This window comes from Echinops telfairi, unplaced genomic scaffold (assembly GCF_000313985.2).
Source record: "Echinops telfairi isolate 266 unplaced genomic scaffold, ASM31398v2 ScPeMD7_7424;HRSCAF=8462, whole genome shotgun sequence".
Classification (NCBI taxonomy): Eukaryota; Metazoa; Chordata; class Mammalia; order Afrosoricida; family Tenrecidae; genus Echinops; species Echinops telfairi.
In genome coordinates, this window is record NW_022111324.1 from 26,878,061 (window position 1) to 26,892,734 (window position 14,674).

General features: G+C 45.0%; 1 protein-coding gene across 2 annotated transcripts in view; it reads left to right on the forward strand.

The window, feature by feature from the left end:
- Positions 1-14,674, forward strand: part of CUNH1orf21 (chromosome unknown C1orf21 homolog) — a 189,959-nt gene that overhangs the window by 142,153 nt on the left and 33,132 nt on the right. The window contains exon 1 of one of the 2 annotated variants that reach the window (XR_006680817.1): positions 5,514-5,599. The exons of the other annotated variant lie outside the window; for it this stretch is intronic. The gene's annotated coding sequence lies outside the window, so the exon portion shown is untranslated. Of the gene's footprint in view, positions 1-5,513; positions 5,600-14,674 lie in introns of those variants that run through there. 2 annotated transcript variants of the gene reach the window in all.

Below are 14,674 nucleotides of genomic sequence, written 5' to 3' on the forward strand. Positions count from 1 at the left end.
TTCGCCAGGATATGAGTTTTATCAACGGTGTCCCGCTTTACCAATGTTAAAATCTGGTCACCTTAGTTAAAGGGTTGCAGCATTAGGAAGGTTGAGAACCACTGCGTTAGAGGTAGGCTAAGGAGACAATAGTTACTTTGTTTGATAGATGAGAAACAGGTGAATTCTCTTCTCTGAACATACTATGGTCATCTTTGGGAGAAAAAAAAAACCCTTTCCGCTTCTGCTAACTTCACAGCAATCACTCTGACAATATTTTTAGCTCTTTGAACACTTTGGGGAATTGCATAATTCACTCATAATATTTCATGGGAATTTAGGCCATAGCACAAAGCTGAAACGAATGACAGGATCTCATCCTGTAGTTGGTTGGCACTTTGTCCCTTTATGCTGTATTTTTGTTGATTGAAGTAACAAACACAAGGGAGTAAAGATGTAGTATTTCATCAAAAGTATAATGAGTAAGTATTACAAGCATAATTCTATGTAATATTTTTATACCTATGGACGGAAGGAACATTACTACAGTTGCCTAAAATATGCTGTTGTGCAGAAGACTGTTAAAAAAGAGTAAGGAACGTAAATGTATGATTTCCACATTGGGTAGCTGTTCAGCCGCCCACCTTAGAACCCTGATTACAGGGCCATTTTAACCCAGATGGCTCTGATACCGCGGGGATGGATCATGACCACAGAAGCCAGCTTGAAACTGAGTGAGTGGTGTCTCAAGGGCTTCGACTTAAGCCCAGCGGGCCCCAGTTTATTTTCAGTAGCAAACTTGGTTGACAAGTCTCACCTATCAGTAGAAGAGCTCCTGCTTGCTAAAGGAAAGAGTATCCTACCGCCCGCTTCCATCATCTCCCCACTTAATCCTCCTTTTCCTTTCCTGGAGCACCCAGGTGTTGAGTGGCTCTCGCCCCTCCGCTGGCCTGCTCCATCTGACCTGTTTTCAGTCCTGAACCACCTGTTGTCATCGTGGTCTCCAACAACCTCTTCCTCCCTCTCGCACATCTTCTTAGCTCTCCCTTCCCCAACAACCAAATCCCAATGTAGAAATTAAGTCATGTTTTTAAAGAAAATAAAACTGACTTCTTTGGGCACATGCAGCCAGCCAGGAAGTATAAAAATGCCTAACAGAGCACTCATGGTGTGGGGATACAAAGAAAATAAGAATATAAGAACATATTTTTTAAATGATCAAAGTAATTGAGTAGACATTTCTACAATGGTCCATAATCACATGACAAGACACTCCAGCAATGTATCTAAAATGAATAAAGCCCACAATGAGATGCCCCTACACAGCCACTGAAATGGTGATCGTCAAGAAGCTAATACCAAATGTGGAGGGATGTGGAGAAGCAATGCTGTCGCACATTGCTGGTGGGCGGTGTTTCCACTTAGAACGCAGCTTGGAACGCTCTTACATATACACATGCCATGTAACTCAGCCGTCCCAGGCCTAGGGCTGGGCCTAGAAGGTACTAAGATAGAACCTGAAAAATACATGTCCATAGCAGCCTTGTTCATGATAGCCACAAACTGGAAGCCATCAAAATGCCCATCAGCTGATGAATGGATATTCAAAATGGGGTATGTCCATACTGTGGAATAGCATTTCATAATCAATGAAATGAAATGAAGTACTGATGTACCCTATAATGGGCATGAACCTCAAAAATCCTTATGCTCAGTGAAAAATAGCAGGTGCAAAAGTACATGTATTGTGTGATTCCATTTATGTCTGTTAGCATGGACTCTAGCCCTCGCTGTTCAGGTTCAAATCTCAACACTGCCTCTGATCATGTGTATGGGCTCAACTACCTGTCACCCCTCTAAACCTTAGCTTTCTCGTCTATAACATGGGAAATAACAATAATGGTGTCAGAAAGAGATTATGGACATAAAAATGAATTCACCCATGTAATTGTTTTGGACATTAAAACTGAGTTGTCAAAATAATCACTTAGAATAGTGCTTGAGTCATGTCTAAGTGACTAAGTGTGTTATTGATTTTGTTGAGTGGGAATTTTTAACAAGGAATAAGTTTGTTACACATGCATAATAGAAATCTTTACAAAGTTATATACATAATCAAATATCTCTTTCTACAGCTGCTTTTCTGTCTTGCCTCTGCCTGGCTTTGGGTCTCTGGCTTCCTGTGAATGATGGAATGAGTCCGGGCTTCCTTGCTGGGCGGGACTGTCCTGCTTGTCACTGCATCTCCGCTGTCTGGGCTTCATTCTTCTCTTAGCAACCACAGAATGGCTTTTTCCGAAGATTTATGGAGGCAATATAAATTATGAAGGATATACTGAATAAAAGGAATATAAGCAAAATACGATTGCTTGTCATTTGTACTCTTATAATTAGAAGTCACTTTCTGGCCTGGACGGTGTTTAAAATTATGGTATACCATTAAGCTAAAATATTGAAGCTCCTGTCATATCACATATGTCCGGTTTCAGTGCTTTGTGCCAACCAGGCACAAAATTCAAAGTTTAACAGCTAACTTGGAGAAAACCTATATCTTCCATCCTCCAGTGACCTTACCTTAAAATTTCTAATTTTAAAAACAAGTTAATCATTCAACAAGAAGACCAACAAGCCAGTCCAAAAATTGGCAGAAGACTTGAATAGACAATTGTCAATAAACATATGAAAAAATACTCAAGGTACTTAGTCATTAGTCAAAACAACAACAACAAAAACATTATAATTGATGCCACCCCTAAAGGACAGAGATTTACAATTTTACCATGCTGTAAATCTTTATGGGATCAGACTCCCTCATCTTTTTCCCAAGGAGTGGCTGGTGGTTTGGAACCACCAACCTCATGGTAACAACCCAACGTTTACCCAACATCGCCACCAAAGAACTGAAAATCCAAGCTCACTGCCAATAAGTTGATTCCAACTCACAGTGATCCCATTGGACAGAGTAGAACTACTCCTGTGAGTTTCCAAAACGGTAACTCTTTAAGAGAGTAGAAAGCCCCTTCTTTCTCCTGAGGATCAGCTAGTGGTTTCAAACTGCTAACCTTGCAGTTACAGCCCAACAAATAACCATTACACCACCAGGGCTCCCCTGTCAGTGCCACCAGGGAAATACAAGTCAAACCCACAATGAGCTACCACCCCATACCTACTTGACCCACTACTAACAGAAAAAAAGGAAAATAGTAAGTATAGAGACATTAGATCCCTCCTCTATATTTTGGTATAAATTAGTGCCACCACTGGGAAAAGCAATGGGGCAGTTCTTCAAAAATGGAAACAAAATTTCCATGTGAACCAGCTGTTCTACTCCTAGATATATAGAATTTACATCGAAGTCTCGATACCAGTGTTCCATTTTCCATTTCAGCACTATTCACGATAGGCAAAGACTAATGCATCAATAAAGTAGTGTATGTATGTATGTAGATACATGGTAGGATATTCTTCAGCCACCAAGGAAAAAAGAAATTCTGATGCATGCTACAACATGAATGAACCCTGAAAAAATTCTGCTGAGTAAAATAAACTAGACACACAAAAATAAGGCAGGGTCCCACTTATATGAAATACCTAGAGCAGGTGTATGGGAATCTGCCTGACCACAAAGTAGATTCGTGGTTACCAGAGGCTGGGAGGGAGGGCGTCATTGCTGAGTGGATGCTGAATTGCTGCTTGGGGTGGCAGACAAACTGTTGAAATAGGGGTGATGGTTGCAATGAACATCATTAAATGATATACCTAAAAACAGCTGAAGTGACACGCTTTAGGTTACAGATGCTTCACAATGCGATTTCTTAAAAGAGACCAAGAGTTTGTTGGTGCCGTGCATTCATTCCACCGCTGACTGAGCCCCTTCCATCAAGTGCCAGGTCCGCGCCAGACACTGTGGCCATCAACTCCCCCTAGAGTTTCCATCCGAGGGCATTACGGTTTTCTCATTGCTCCCGCTCCTTGGTAAAGCCCAAAACAGCTCATCTCTTCGTCCCAGACAATGTCGTAGGGGAACAACAGATATCATAGCACTTTTCAGTGTTCATGACAACGTTCCTGAGTGGAAAGGTGAAAGAGACCGCAGGAGAAGTGTGTGTGGCCCACAGTCACTGCGTGTGGCGAGGACGTGGGGTCAGCTCACATCAGTCTCCATTCGCCGCCATCACGTAGGTCTCTCACTGTTGACATGCCTCGGACGCCGTAGGTTGTATACAGTTACCTGTTCAATGGGTTTAGGATCATCTTTCCTTTGATTCTAGGGATTTTTTTTTTTTACAAGCTCATTATAAAGCTTGTAGAGGAATGCTTTTTTTTTCAGGCTGATGTAAAAATACAAAGCAGCTGAATTATAAATAGTCTGTTTACTGATACACTGCTATTTTAAGATCCATTACTCCTCGCCCACGTGACCGGAGCACTTGGGAATAAGGAATCAGGTTGGATAAACAAGCAAGCATTTCTTAAATGCAGGCCCGTATTGAATTTTAATCATCAAATGAAATTCAATTTCCGTATTTAAGAGAAAGTTGTGGGTGAGCCTGCAAGCTATTTTTAGTTGCCTTCTTGTTGCTGTCACTGCCAGGGCCTTGTGCAAAGTCTATGTCTCAATAACCGCAGTTGTCTTTTAGAAATGAAGCACCCGGAAGTCAATTCACCTGGGCAGATGAACAAGGGCCGTGATTCTCCCACAGCCTCTCGGTTCTTTCCCAGGCTGACACAGGCTTCTCTGGTCTTCGACTCTCCACTCTTTGCAGTCACTTCACCAGAAAATTAAACATTAGCTGCACATTGTTTTCTGAACAGAATGCTAGTTGTTATAAAGTGAATTCCGCGTTGAGTGGCTTACTGCTCTCCATTCAAATGTTTGGCAGGTTGTCTGTGTTCCGATGTTATGAGGACGTTTGTCCTTGTGAAGTGGCCAGTGTGGAGAGTCCCGAACACATCGAATACTCTGTGATGAAAATGCATGCTATCCAGAACCAACCCCTCAGAGACCAGGGGAACAGAACGGGGGGACCCTGGCCCTCCCCTCTCCCCATTCCCTCCTTGCCAGCCCCTTTGCCATGGCCTGCATTTCAAGGAGCGGTGGGGACAGTCTGAAGGGGGTAGGCAAAAGCGTGTGTCTGGGTCTGGTTACTGTCCTTCCCCGGGTGACTGTTCTAGGGTGGCCTCAGGACAGGCAGGGGCCACACCATCTCTGCACCCCAGTAAAGGTGACCCCTGCAGTCTCGGCTGTGGAGAAGGTGGTGCTGTGTTATGCTCAGGCATCTCCCTATCCTGATGGGAGCAGGCAGGGGGGCCTTGCTCTGCCCTCCCACAGGAGGGGAGCCATGCTAAGACACCACCCTCAGGGACTTGGGTGGCTGGGGTTGGGTTCTGTTGATCCTGAGAGCTGTTCTACAAGGACAGTATGGGCATTGTCAATAAACCAGTTCTGAGTCTCAGAAAAAAAGAAAATGCATGCTATCACTTCATTGCTGATTCTGATGTTCCCCTCTCTCACTCAACATGTATGTGCTTATGTGTTTCAGGAAAAAAGTGCCAGTTCAAATGTAAGACTTAAAACCAATAAAGAAGTCCCGGGACTAGTTCATCAACCCAGAGCAAAGTAAGTTCTACTTCCTCTTTGCTTAATGTTGCTTTGAAATCTAAAAATGCTTTCAGAGTGAGTTCCATTTGGGAAGTACAGAGATTTCATGTGAAACTTTAGTAACTGAGACAGCAAGATTTGATGAAATACAGCAGAACGGAAACCCCCCCAAAACAGGCTCGATACGTGACAAAGCCAACATTACAGATCCATCAGAAGACACCAGAGGGCTGTATCTCTGTGACCTCGGGGTAGGGAAGAATTTTAATAAGACACAATAAATCACTAATATGATGGCACTGAAATGCAGAATCCCTGTTTATCAGCATTTTTATAGTTAATAAGAGTGTGCTGTAAAGAGGGTAAGTGACTTCGATGAGGGAAGATATTTACCACACATATAATGGGGAGTAGATTATTTTCTAAGATATGCGAAGGAATCGTGCACATTAATAACCAAAAACAAAAACTCAGAGGCAAATGGACTGGAGGCATCTACACGTGTCTGACTGGAGAAGAACGCTAGACTTCATTCTCACGCCATCTTACCTGTCCCAGCTCTAAGGGGACCACTACTTATCCCGAAACCCACATGGGACCTCCACCACATTGGCGAAAACTTAGAAGTCTGACAGTCAGGATGTGACACAAGAGAAATGTTTCCATCCCTGCTGGTGGGTATTTCAACGGGTAAAATCCCTTTGGAAAACCATTAGTAACATTGAGCCTCCGCAGTCTCGGCCACTCTCCTCCCAAGTTTGTGCCCTAGAGAAACTCACGCACATACGTGTTCTAACTCACTGTCATCAAGTGGATGCCAACTCCTAGTGACCCTACAGGACAGGGAAGAACTGACCCTGTGAGTATCCGAGACTGTGACTATGTATAGGAGTAGAAAGCTCCATCTTTCCCCCTTGGAGCGGCTGGGAGTTTTGAACTGCTGACCTTGTGGACTGCAGCCCAACTTGTAACCACTATGCCACCAGGGCTCTTCACGTGTGATAGGAAATGGATTTCTAAAAGCTCACTGCAGCATTGTTGATAGAAGCTCTTTAAAGTAAAGCCCAAACTCCAATCTAAATATAAGGAATAAAACAAAATTGCGGTATATTATAATGATGGGAGTACCACACATCAGTGAAAATAAATGGCCTACAGCTACACATATCAATCGGGCTTCTTAAACTTTTTTTCGATCTCAACCCCATTTGCCCAAGAAATTTGCAATATGGGCAAGCACTACCAGAAACACCTTGTATTCCGTGTGCATTTTGGTTTTAGAGTAATTTGTATTCTTTGTGATTTGGAAACCATTTACTGTTGTCAAATTTTTCTCGACCCCACATTCAGTTAGGTGACTCCTATCAGGGTACAGCCCACAGTCTAACAAGCTTTGAGGATGAATCTCGTAAATACAAAGTTGAAGGCATTAATTGCAGCACACAGCTACATAATGTTCCATTCGTATCAAGGTCAAACGCAGGCAGAATTAGGTATTATGTTGTTGACAGGTTCAAGAGCAAGAAAGAATCACAGCGAAAGGAGAAGATATGAAATTCAAAATAGTGAATCGTTCTGGCAGAAGCAAAGAGAGTGCACTGTTTCCGCTTCTGTGTGGTGAGTCTAGGAGCCTTGGTGGCATTGGGCTGCAATCCACACAGTCAGCAGTTCAAAACCACCAGCCCTTCCAAAGGAGAAAGATGAGGCTTTCTACTCTTGGAAAGAGTTATAGTCTCAGAAAGTGACAGGGCAGCTCTACCCTGTCCTGTAGGGTCACTGTAGGGTCTCTGCGAGTCAGCATCGGCTCGATGGCAGGGAGTTTGGTTTGGTTTGGGTGGTGAGTATACGGGTATTCCTTTACCGTCATATTTCAGAAAACGTAGAAATAACATTCCATGTTCTCTCTATGTGTTTCACAGTTAAAAAGATTAAAAATAAGGAATATCTATCATGTCCATCAAAGCACAGTCTGGAGAGCTATACTTTACCAGATTTTTCTAAAACGGAATCTGCCTTGTTGATGAAATATCCTTGGTGTAACTTTGAGGCAACCCCCCTCCCATTTTCCCAAGAGGCCGTGTTACCCCAGAGGCTGGAATCTCCAGGGTGATATTTCACTTAAATATGAGTGAATTCCCCGAGAGTGCTGATCACACTGGTAAATTCAACAGCCACCTCCATCCCAGAGTAAATTTGATGCTCACATTAAAATAATTTTAGCCCCATAAACCAAAATCAGGAGACACCTGGGTAATAAAAATGGCTCATCCCTGGACCGCTGGCCCCGAATGGTGGCGGTTCAGACCCTCCCAAGGCTCCTCAGAAGTGTGCCTGCCAGTCTGCCCTGAGGGCTGTCCACCTTGCAAAGCCTGCGGCGTGCAGTCGTACTGTGATGCGCACGGGGTCTCCGTGAGTCAGCGTCGACTCCAGGGCAGCTCACTCACTGCCGCCCAGTCAACCCCCTGCGCGTTTCCCAGACAGTAGCTGTTCACAGGAGTGGAAGGCCCAGTCTTCTCCTCAGAGGTGCTGGTGGCTGCAAACTGTCTCCGTTCTGGATCGCAGCCCAACACATAACCACTGCGTCACCTGGGCCCCTACAACAAATCAAGCTCGTCAACAGAGAAACTTTCACTGTCATGCCTTCCTGCCCACCCCCTCCCACCCCAAAGACAGTGAAGTGGATAGCCCAGTGTGTTATGATGGCTTGAGCCTGTCTTCCGGCACAGCAGCCATGATGGGAATCACTGACTCCACTGCAGCTCTCAACAAATCACAAAGCAGTAATCACCTACCACGTCAGCACCCTGTTATTACCAGTTGTCTCCCCCGTAGATAAATGTGGTCACTACCTCCTACTAGGATCCCCTGCTTTATCTTAGATAGGTTCCCAAACTTACTTGACCTATCACCCACTTTTTCAGAAAAGAATTACTCAGTACCCCCGTCAGTTAAAAATGTTTGTACTATAATTTATAATCCAGGATGAAGTATAGGTGTTTGCTTCTGCTTCCCCCCACCACCACCACCATTCCAAGGCCCCTGGGGGGCAGTATCACTTACTTTGGGAAACACTGATAGAGACAAAGGATATCTCATAGTAGTTAGTGAAGCACTTTTACATTGTAGCTACATGATAAACCACATGTACTCGAGTATAAGCCAACCCATGCTGAAAAACTCGGCTTATACACAAATATATACAGTATATTATTTTTAGGGGGTTTATTTCACTCAATTTATTTCACACAGAGAGCCTGTATTGAGAAATATTTCATTGTTCCTGTATAAAGATGGCTTACTTGATGCTTGTGTGGCCCTGGGGCATGTAATGTCCACCCACACTTTCCCTTGGTCACACTCTCAGGTAGGCGTTGAACTGCTAACCACAAATCAGCCATTCAGATCCGCCGGTGCTCTGAGGGAAAATGATGAATATGTCTGCTCCTAGATTTACAGTCCAGTCACACCGCCCCCCCCCCACACACACACACACACACGCACAAACACACAGTGGGGCAAATCATGGAAGGACCATAACAGAACAGCAATGGGAGCAAAGTCACAGAGTCCCTGAGGAATCCAAGAAAGAAACATCTGACTTGGGAGGCAGTCCATGGCACCTCACCTGACCTGTTTGGGGTTATTCACAAAGGTCAGCAGACAGGCCTAGGTTTTTTTTTTAAAATAGTTTTATCCTATGTGTAGGATAAACAATCCTGAGGACAAAACTAGACTGACGGTTGGGGGTGGGGAGCAAGAGAGAGGTGAGCCCACAAATTCAGGGACAGGGGAACATCATGGAATCTAAACTCGACAGGGAGAAGGGTATAGAATGCCTTGTGGTGTGTGACCAAGTACAACGTAGCTGAGAGGAATTACTAGAGCCGAATGAAGGGTGAACATGATGGCAGGCAGAGCAAATTAAAGGGAAATAGAGGAAAGAACTAGGAGGTAAGAGCTATGTAGAGAGGTATAAATATAGACATGTACCTATGTAAATATATTAATAAATGAAGATAGGGATATTGGGCTATGCATACATACTTATATGGCAAAGCATTACAGTAGCAGGCGGACTTTGAGCCTCTACGTAAGTCTTCCCTCAACACAGGAACACTTGGCCCTAATAAGCTGGTATTCTGTGATGCTCACCTTCCCGCTGAAGAGAAAATTGGTGCATAAGCAAATGCAGTGAAGAAGGCTGATGGTGCCCAGCTATTAAAAGATATAGCATCTGGGGGTCTTAAAGGCTTAAAGTTAAACAAGCGGCCACCTAGCAGGGAAGCAACAAAGTCCGCATGGAAGAAGTATACCAGCCTGTGTGATCACCAGGTGTCGGCGGGATCAGGTATCAGAAGATAAACAAACAATCGTATCATTGTGAAGGAGAGGGGTCAGAGTGGAGACCCAAAGCCTATCTGTTGATAATTGGAAACTCCCCCACAGAAGGGACACGTGGAAGGAATGACTCATCCAGGGTGTAGGATCGCACCAAGAAAACACACAGCATTCCTTTAGTTATTTAATGCTTTCTGCCCCCACTATCTTGGCTCCAGTTCAACCTCACAAATCTTTGCCAGACAGTGTATGTACATCAGTACTGATAGAGCTTTCGGCACACAGAACCCAGGATATATACACCCCACAGAAACAGAAATGGGAGTAACGATTCCATGAGGGTAGGGAGTGGGGAGAGGGAGGAAGGGAGAACTGAGGGCAATGATGGATGTATAAACCCCCTCAAGGGGGAAACATAACAGAACTGTGGGTGAAGAGATACATCGGATGGTGTAAGATAGGGAAAAAAATTAATAATAATATATAAGGGCTCTTGAGGGTGGTAGGGTGGGAGTGGGAGGAAGTAAAGAGGAGCTGGTATCAAGGGGCTCAAGTAGAAAGAAAGGCTTTGAAAATGATGATGGCAGCATCTGTACAAGTTCACATGGTGTGATTGATTTATAATATCTGTAAGAGCCCCTAATGATTAATAATAAAAATATATATGCGTACAGCCTCAGAAACCTTGTACAGGGTCTCTGTGAGTTAGACTCGGCAGCTGTGGTGGTGACAGGGGTGGAGGTTAGTGGAATGCTGCCATCTGGATGGGTGTCCTCACTTGTGAATCTGAAGTAATTGCCCACCTACCTCAGGACCACAGAGCCTTTGGGACATACCGTATATACTCGAGTATAAGCCAACCCAAATATCAACCGAGGCACCTAATTTTACCGCAAAAACTGCATTAAAAATGTGCTGAAAAACTCGGCTTACACATAAGTGTATACAGTAAGTATCCCACTAAATGTATCAAAATCCATTTCACTTTCACTGCCATAGAGACAATGCTGACTCAGAGCAACCCCTTGGGGGTTTCTGAGACTGTAACTGTTTACATAAATAGAAAGCCCAGTCTTGAAGAGCTGCTGACAGTTTTGAACTAACAACCACGTGGATCACAGTCCAACATGTAACCACTACACCACCATATTCAATATTACCTCAAAACATTTTCATTGAATTCGAAATGCCACTCAATGTTGAAAACATATGCTTCCAACAAAAACACAAAGCAGACAATGTTTTTGCTCTTCCCACCGCCATGCAGCAGATTCTGGCTCAGACAGCCCGTCTAGGGTTTCCAAGGCTGTAAATCTTTACAGGAGCTTTCCCCTGCCATGGGGCGGTGGGTTTGAACCCCCAGTCTGTGGCTAGCAGCCAAGGCCTAGCACAGAGGATCCCAGGGCTCCTGAATTCCGTCTTGAAAGGGTTCATTCTGACATACTGAGATAGCACATTTCCCAAACTAGCACATGCTGAAGTTTTCAGAGAAATCTGTTAAAATGGCGCTTACATTTAGCAGCAGGATTGTGAAGATTATCCATGTTCTCCACAAAACAACGCGCATGCACGAGTTTTAAACTGTTGAGTCAAGACAAAGGGAGCCTGCCGGGCAACGAAGGAATCTTTCTGACGGGCCAAGAGAAGACTTTTACTTTTTCTACTTGCTGATACATAGCATGAAGGAACCCATCATTTATTCTGCTTCTCTAGGGGACCCAGTAGATGAGTTTTTCCCTGTTGTGGGAGGACAGCCCCATGTCATAAAAACAGGCAGTTCCCAAACCCTTGTTTTGTGTGAGGCAGGGAACACATCCCTACTGGCTTCATAATCTCGACAAGTAACCTACTGTTCTCTGCATTTCTCAGAGCAAGGAAGTGAAAAACCCTGTCTTACAAGGACTTGGGAGCAAATGAAACAATGTATGTCCAGAACAATGTCTGGCACTTAGTAGGGACTCCTTAATAATAAGAGAGACCATCCAAGTGCCGTTTACTAGGAGATTGGGTGAATGAAGTGCACTAAATTCAAGGATGAAGTTCTAGTTAACAGTTCAAACCAAGGTACGGTAGCAAGACACAACACTTGGGCATACCTTAGCAACATAATACGTGCAGTTCCCGAGAGACTGCCTACCGCGTGCTGCATTCTTCATGCAGTTAAAAACAACAGAGATAACTGCGATGTGCTTTCCACACACACATTTTAGTGAAATGATACGCTTGGAAATTGAGGAACCGAGATGACACTGGGTTGGGGGAAGCACCGCATGGATTGGAGGAGGCAGATACATTGCTGTTGGGTAAGCTGAGCCACCCGGGGCTCACAGTGTCTCTTGAGGACAGGGTAGAACTGCCCCACGAGGTGTCCTAGGCTCCCATCTCTATGGGAGCAGACTCCCAGCTCTCTTCTCCCTCCCATCCCCTGGGTGGGTCCAACCACTGACTTTGTAGGCACAGCCACGTGCTGATGTTGTGTCACCAGGCTCCTTGGACGAGCTGTGAGCTGATGGCTTTGTTTTTTATTTTGCTTTCATGCGTGGTTATCAACCTATTTAGAGGGGAGGAAAAACTAATTAACCAACTAACTAAAGAAAAGTGAGCCATGTGTGGATGACTGATAAGCATGCATCATGAAACGGACATTGGAATCCATTCACTTTGCTGAAGTCCGGTGGAAATTAAGAATGATGATCTTGAAGAAATAGTCACGTTCAAACCAAAGCGCTCAGGGATTAGCCCCTAGAGGATGGCAAAGCCTCTTGTTTTACCCGAAACCCACTGATAATTGAATATCATCCTCACAGATGAAGATTTAAGGAATTAGAACCTCAATTTCTCAGACTGTAGGAGCTCTGGTGGCATAGTGGTGGTGCATTGGTCTGCTAACCTCAAAGTTGGCCATTCGAAACCACTTCAAGAGAGAGAGGCGGCTTCCTGCCCCCATAAAGAGTACGAAACCCACAGCAGCAGCTCTACCTGGTCCTGTAGAGTTGCTACGAGTCAGAATCAAGTCTAAGGCAGTGAGTTTTCTCAAACTTTGAGGGCAGAAGTTTTGATTTGATAACCTCACTACCTCACTGAAAAGTAAAGTTGGTTATCTTGGTGGCACTGAAGTGCTAACCACAGGGTTGGCTGTTCAAACCCACCAGCAGCTGCGAGGGAGAAGGATGCGGCTGCCTGTTGCCATAAAGATGTCCAAGCTCAGGGAGCCTGTGTAGGGTCACCATGCATCAGAAACCACTTGATGGCAGTGGTCCCTGGTCTCGTGGAGCTGAAAGGTTACCGCAAGAAGATCCCTTGCTTCCCTGAGCAGGGTGGCTGGTAACTGCTGGCTACGGAAAGTGCTTCAGTGGTGACTTATCTTGGTTTTTCACAAGGCCAAGTTTCCGTTATTAGAGAGAAACTGCAATTACTAGAGTGGTTAGCCATTATTACTTAGATCAGGTGAAAGACAGGCTGCTAAAGGAATGTTTAGATCTAATGGATATCGGTGTCAAGTATTCAGACTCTTGAAGCTAAGTCATCAACAATTCTGTGACCCCTTTTCTCGTTTCTTGAGAAAAGATAGAAAAGCCTGCATGCTGCTGCCTCTTCCTTCTCGCCCTTTGCATCATCAAACTGTGTGCCAGGAAGAAGCGGGTCGCTAACCAGAGGCTGTTTCTTACACTGCAGTTGGTCCTCTTAAAGATAAAAGGGAATACCCAGGCCATTATGCTGATGTGGTTTCCATATGGCAAGAATGTACCCGTTTAAGTAGGTGGGGTTCAGGTGAGATGGAGTAATTTCATTTCATCAGGGGTGAAAGTGCATTCTCTGCTCCTGTTTCTCTCTTTGAGATGAGCCCCCAGAGTTCGCCTAGCGATTTCAGATCACACTGTACCTCAGACGAGGACGTCATGTGGGTGTTGCTCTGTCGAGCAGAGCACGTACAGTGACAACAGGGTTTATCTGAAAGAGCTCGTGTCAGGCAACATGCTTCGATGATATATTGCTCTTCGACGTCTCCAGCTGACATGATCCACGGGCAGGATTTCACGGCGACAGGGTAGCGCAGCTGCCCGGTGAGCCACTCTTTTTGGAAGCTGATGAAACGAGATGAAGGAGGCAGGGATGATTAGACCCTCCCAGTTGAAGGGAAAGCAGACAGGCAGCATGTCTGCGAGGCACAGGCTGGGAGGTACAACGAATGACCAGACCAGCACCCGGCCGTGAAGATGGAAGCTTACTCCTTGACCTTTCTACCCACCTGCCCTCAGGATGGAGGTGGGGTTGAAAACACACTGTCTCATGGACTTCATTGTGGGCTGACGGCTTGCATTGGGGAGCCGTGCTGGTGCAGTCGTTAAAGTGCTCGACTGCTAACCAGAGGCCATTGGTTCAAGCCTGAAGAGAAGGAGGAAGGTGTCAACCGCTGTACAGGCGTACAGCCTCAGAAACCCTCCGAGCACTTCTGCTTTGTCCTTAGCAGGCTGCTGTGAGGTAGAACCGGCTAGACCGCTCTGATGGCTTTGTTAGTTTTTCTTAATCAAGGACATAAATATTGGGGGGAAGGGCAGTTAGGAAGAATGTAGTTAAACCCCATAAAGCTGATACTGACATGTATGTGCTTGTCTTACTGTTTCTATGGCATGGAGTACTCACCCGTCCCCTCCTGTCTCAGAATGCGGACACAGACGCCCTGGCCTTTGCTAGTGCTTCCTCAACCAGAGAGTGTAGATGAACCGGGAGAGTTGTTTCTAAGAAAGATGACCT